The 6,316-nt window shown below is 36.1% G+C and overlaps 1 long non-coding RNA gene across 1 annotated transcript; it reads right to left on the bottom strand.

Moving 5' to 3' along the window:
• Positions 1 to 1,098: 1,098 nt before the first annotated feature.
• On the bottom strand, positions 1,099 to 4,596 carry LOC141634464 (uncharacterized). The gene is made up of 9 exons (XR_012539197.1): positions 4,394 to 4,596; positions 3,633 to 3,752; positions 3,336 to 3,426; positions 3,113 to 3,186; positions 2,202 to 2,357; positions 2,008 to 2,110; positions 1,810 to 1,882; positions 1,605 to 1,703; positions 1,099 to 1,393 (listed from the first exon to the last, which is right to left on the bottom strand). It is a non-coding gene; the product is annotated as an uncharacterized LOC141634464 (long non-coding RNA).
• Between the last annotated feature and the right edge of the window lie 1,720 nt (positions 4,597 to 6,316).

Raw genomic sequence — 6,316 nt, forward strand, 5'->3', positions numbered from 1 at the left:
AGTAAGGTATAAATAAGAGGTAAAACGCGACTAAAATTCTACTTATCCGCAAGGTCGTGTCTGGTGATGCTGCCATGGTTGCTCGGATTGAGCGAGCTTGTGTTATTGACGATGTGGCGATGATGAATAATGGTGATGTAGGGTTAATGATGATTGATGATGAGTACTTCAGTAGTACTCAGTATGTCGAAGTCAAGCTTTGACTTTGGCCTTTAATCAATTGCTTTTTTTTTCTTCGTTTTTCTTTAATTATTCAACTTGCCTTCAACCCGACTCCATTATCGATTCCATACTCTATTTCGAATTGGTACCTACAAGATTAAACGGCAAATAGCAATACCAAAATTCCAACAAAATAACATTTATTCACAATTATTATAATAAAACTATTAATTATTAATAATATAGTAAAATGAGCTATTAGACAATTAAATAGCACAAGATCGAGTCAAATATAAGGTAAAAGTATGGGGTAAAACGCAACTAAAATTATACTTATCAAATCTCCCCACACTTAAACTTTACTCGTCCTCGAGTAAGCTCATTAAACTAAACTAAGACCCGTAATGTAAACAAGCAAAAAGCGTAAATACTTTATTATAATATCAGAGTCGGGTTTAGCTACACCTATAGCCCTTTCAACTCACAATTTGACACTTATGAGGAGAAGTGCCCTATTGCAAGGCATGTAACACTACTACAGAAATCATGAAGGACATCGGACTTCTAGACACATGGACATCGGATTATAGGCCGATGTAGAGTTCAGTCCCGTCCATATGGGGTGTAATGGACATGGGACTTTAAACCGATGTCCATTAATATATGCACATCGGATTTTTAAATATATCCGATGTCCATATGAGTAATGAACATCACATTTTAACATTAATCCGATGTCCATATGTGTAATGTACATCAGATTTTTATAGAAAGCCCATGTCCTTTGAAGCTAGAATTACATCGAACTTTTATAAATCCGCTGTCCTTTATATTGTTTTTTTTTTTTTAAAAAAATTTGAAAAGAGCAGGCCAATTCATATTGCATTACACCAATTTGAATGCCAAAACATTAATACAAAACATGTCAACTGCCATTCAACCAAAATGATCGATTTCAATTAATAAAAACCGATCCCAATCAACATACAACGCAACCGTCTCCGTCATCCGAATTCAACAACTAACGAACAACAACAAAGGGCATAACAAATCCCAGCCAACATAACATATGGTCTTGCAGATCATGTAATCAGTTTTTCAAAATGCAACTACCTAATACATTACTACGCTAGCTAGCTATCTACGGCTAGATATTGAGAAAATAGTTCGCCCACAAGTCCCGAACCTCATCTAATTCTTCTTGTGAATATGGCGTGCTGTCTTGAAAAACCTGTAATGCATATTAATGACAATGGGGTAGTCAGACATGGCCTCACAACTCACAAGGGCAGCTTCATATAAGCTAATAATTAAGGGAAGAGGGTGCAACAGCTAGCTCATTGAATTGGCAGCAGGTTCGCCCACAATGCGTATAGGCAGCAGGTCAAAGTAGGATAATTACTTGAAAAAATACAGAGTTTTGCTATAATGTCGAAACTGACCTCATTGATAGCTTTTGTTGGATTAGAACGCGTGACGATTTCCAGCATGTACCTCATGACGTAGTACCCGCATTCTACAACACCTTGTTGACGAGCACACTAAAACAACAACTCGACAAGAATTAAACCAATAACATGACTTTGTCAATTAAAAGTGATTGATGATCAGACATTGAATTTGTCGTCATAATAAGCAACAACTTACATTATGTTGCAGCCATTGCGGTGCTTGAGAACGCATTCTTTCCCCACCATTGTAGCCGTATACTCTTACCGATCTAAATATAAACATGGTTTCAAATAAATGATTGTCAGCCAATAATAGTTGCCATTTTTAATGTTCTAATCAGTTGAACATTTATTTATGTGCATATCAATAGATGAACTATTAAGATGAACTTACGCATTAATTAAAGATCTCAACTTTGACTGACCGACTTTCCTAGTGAGTCGAACCAATGCACTTGATTATGATCAACAACGTCGGTCTGAGCATCCAATGATCACTGTAAATAATTTGTAACTTATTTACATGATAATCAATAATAAATGGTGACAGTTTTGTTTATTTAAAAGGCAAGGTTGATCAGCACTTACTCATCGTAATATGGAGCGATGTAAAATTTCCTTTTCAAGTCTTTCATCCTTTTAGAAAGTATGGTTACTGCTTCATCTGAGGCATAGCCTATTTGTGAAATAATTTCTGGACATAAGAACCCGTACATTTGCTGGTCACAGATGTTATCCAAGTACCTATAACAATATACGTATAAGTATAATCAACATTTACGGTAAATAAAGGGGCACAAAAGCGCGATCTGTATTTCTGAACTATCAAGCAGAAATAAGCCAATAAGCCAATTCAATTAAAGAAACCAATCATAAACACTAATTGCAAACAACACATTTCTAGAGCCTAAATTATCCGCCTAAAAAGCACTTGCCACTATTTATACACCATAAAGACTTTTTAGATGGTTGTGCGCCTGAAATACAAGCAATGTGCAATATAAATCGGTCCTCTTAGACACTATAGCACGACACGTAGAACTCAGAGAAACTGATAACAAACACAAAAAAACTGCACTTGTTCATCTCTATTGAAGATGCATAATTTCACAAAAGTATTATTTCTACATCTTACATTCACTCCTCAACAGTGGTGGATAATGGGGAGTTAGCAAGGGCGCTCGTCCCTGCTGAACAATGAAAACCGCGAAAGTTTTAGATAAAAATAAATAAAATCCCTCAACTGAGAACTGGCAAGAATACCTTAATAGTGTTATCTATTCCACTAGTAGCTAGAACAGAGTCACATGGATGGGAATGGACACAATGAACCACTGAAAACAAGGCGAACAGAATACCAAAGATGTAAATAAGTAAATCAGATAAGACATCTTAGACTTAATTTTTTTTTGTTACTTTGTGATGGTGTCATCTATTCAATATAACTACAGTAAATAAATAAGAATAAGTTGGCCAGAAAAGGTTTTTGAGAGCCTTACCAGCTTCATCACTCATTGGCATCTTTATCAATCTACCCGTTTTCTTTTCCCAAATGAACCATCTACCATCATCACTTCCAGTAGCCACATAGTTACTTATAATTCAGAGCAAACAAAATCAAAGCGGCTATCAAGTAAAGTATTGGAACACCGATGTTGAGTTCCACATCCGAACAAAATTTAATCAAAGCTTTTAAAATGGCATTGACAGAAAAAAAAATACCAGTCTGGCCTAAAAAGCTAGCTTGTTTTATGTCCGTTCCAATATTACAGTGGCCAATATATCACCGCTTTATATCAATTATCGTTTCTGGCTGCAGGCAACATAATTCTTTTAATCAAGGATAAGTCGAGATGAATAGACAGGTTATTAAAATGATAACTGAGACATAATCAACCTATCAAGGAGATAAGAATCATAAGATGTGATCAACCTAACAAGACCAAGAGAACAGTATGCTGCACAAGTGCACAGTTTTCAATATTACAGGATTAACAATATTAATAAACTTCTACGAACCTTGTGAAGCATCACTATTTCCTTATGAGCGATAAATTATGTCACTTAATTATATCAATCTGCCAGCTCGTAATTCAAACTTATGCCCCCTATCATTTGGCTTGTTCTTTTTATCTTCAGCTACAAAATTATGGCAAATGCAATCATATCAGACATGATGCAGCAGCAGCATCAGGAAGAAGAGTACTTATCCATAAGATTATTTAAGGTCGCCGTCTTTAGATTGTACTGGACTTGTACATATATACATGTTAGATTGGACTGGTATTGTACTAATATACATTCCTCAAATTTGAAAGTCCTACTTTATTGTATTCAAAACTGCAAATTTCATGGAACGACCCATCAAAACGGCAGTAACTAAATTATGAAATAACGATTAACCATGAAATTCGCTAATGATTTAGCTGAATGAACCTTCATAGAGCTAGAACGAGGGCTGTAAACAACAATACGAGTATAATACTAACTGAAATATAATACACAACCGCAAGAGTTTTATTGTATTCATAAATTGCAAGTCCTGCTTAATTGGACTGAAAACAATACCTCCCTTTTACTCAAATTGATTAAAAAGACCCATATCCCAATTGAATTGAAGTTTAATTGAAAGGCCTAATCCTAATACTTACTTGTACCCTAGTAGATAAAATAATTGAATCCATAAACCCTAGATGATAAAAAAACCTAAATTAAGTTATAAATTGAAAACAAATAAGGAAAAACAAAGGATTTAAGAAAAAAATTGATAGTATACCAACCTGATTGAGAATGGCGAGAGGTATAAATTGAAAACAAGTGCTGCCGGAAGTAATTTGGTGGGTCACGAGGTTGGTGTCGGAAATGGCGAGATGTTGTTGGTGATGATATGGCTACCGACGTTCTGCGTGGAGGTGAGCAATAATGAGGAAGTTGGGTGTTGAGGGAGTGAGGCAGATGGGAATCTGAATTAAAAAGGGGTAGTGAGAGGGTTTAGTTGGTAAGGTCACATATATTCTGATGAGTGGGTTACTAATGGCCTCGGTTTAGAACTTTAGAATTATAACCGTTGCTTTTTCTTGTCATTTGGCTTCGGTTAAAGGCTAGAACCGTAGTATTTTTCTCTAATGGGCATTTATGGCTACGGTTGTTGGTACATAACCGTAGCCATTCATAAACGGCTATGGTTATTTTCAACGACCGTTGCCTTATGTACTTGCCTAATGTCATTTTTCTACTAGTGATAGAGAAGAAAGGGATGAGTAAGCTAAGGGTTTGGGTTTGGGTTTGTCTAAAAAAAAGAATGATATGGAGTAAGTATAATAGATTGACTCAGTATGCTAGTGAAAATAATTTGGGGCGGGGGAATTGTTTTCATTTTGCGCCCAAATTGAGGATTATATGGACATGGGTTGTAATTTAATCCGATGTCCATTATAATGGACATGGGTTGAAAATAACAACCGATGTCCATATAATATAATTACATCAGACTTTTATAAAAATCCGATGTGCAAACTTATTACATCTGTTTTTTCAAAAATCCGATGTCCATCCACTGTTGTCCTTGATGAATTCTGTAGTAGTGTATGGTCTTGCTACAATATCGTGATACATCCAAACAAGTAGGAACACAAATGAAGGTAAGGATGCATCCAAAATATTAGTCGTTTCCTCATCTAACGGCTCAAATGCAATATGCAAAAAAAAAAATTGAAAGTGAGAAATGTCGTCTCGGGGTTATAACAAGATGCCAATTCCCTAAATCTAGCTCAAACGAGGCAATGTGACAAACAACTTGCTAAGGAAACTAATTCCAAGGCGGCGCAATGGGGGAAAACTCGACAAAATCTATAAGTTTGACATGACATCCACGAGATTCAACCAAAAATCAAGTTGTCGACTCTTAGCGATCCAAGCACCGATTCCTCACGGTTTTCGCTCGTCACACATGTGAATATTGGGTGACTTTTTGTGCAAAATAAGACAAGTCCACTATCCTACTACGACTCGCGATATAGCGCCCACAATATAGTGTGGTCCTCCGTCCTAATGTCATATAAGAAATGTAAATAAAGCACATAAAAGAAGAGGCAACGAGGGTTTCAACGGGGCTTGGGTTAGGTAAGAAGGGGTTGGTGTAAAGACCATTTTAGGAATGTGGGGCTATAAATCGAGTAGTCGCCACATCTAACCAACTTACTTTACTCTATCAAATGCAAATGAATCCTCCACAAAATTGGTGTAAGTGATCACCTTTTCCAAAAATTAATACTTACAATACAAAACTCAATTGCATAAGACTTCAAGCCTTTATAAGACTTGAAGCCTTTATTTGACATACACTCTTTATTAGACCCATATACACACCTTAAAAGAACCATAATGACGAACAACTCAAGAAATGGTGAGGTGTTTATGAAATGTAGTTGTTTTTGTTGCTGAAAGAAATGACATGGCTTAGGCTCAAAAATGGGCTAACAAAAGGGAAACTTGACTTAAGGGTGAAACAAAGGCTTATTTGGCTATGTGAAGTTACTTTATTACACATTGATATTGCCTCTAAATATGCACATCAAAGTTTAACATTTTTATGGTAAAGGAGTGAGCGCCACTTTTGTGCGTTTTGATGAAACGCTGTAACGCGAGGAGAACTACTCACATCTAAATGGGGTCGGTTATAGATGGGTCGGCCCATTGGAGGC

This window comes from Silene latifolia, chromosome Y (assembly GCF_048544455.1).
Source record: "Silene latifolia isolate original U9 population chromosome Y, ASM4854445v1, whole genome shotgun sequence".
In the NCBI taxonomy this organism is placed as follows: domain Eukaryota; kingdom Viridiplantae; phylum Streptophyta; class Magnoliopsida; order Caryophyllales; family Caryophyllaceae; genus Silene; species Silene latifolia.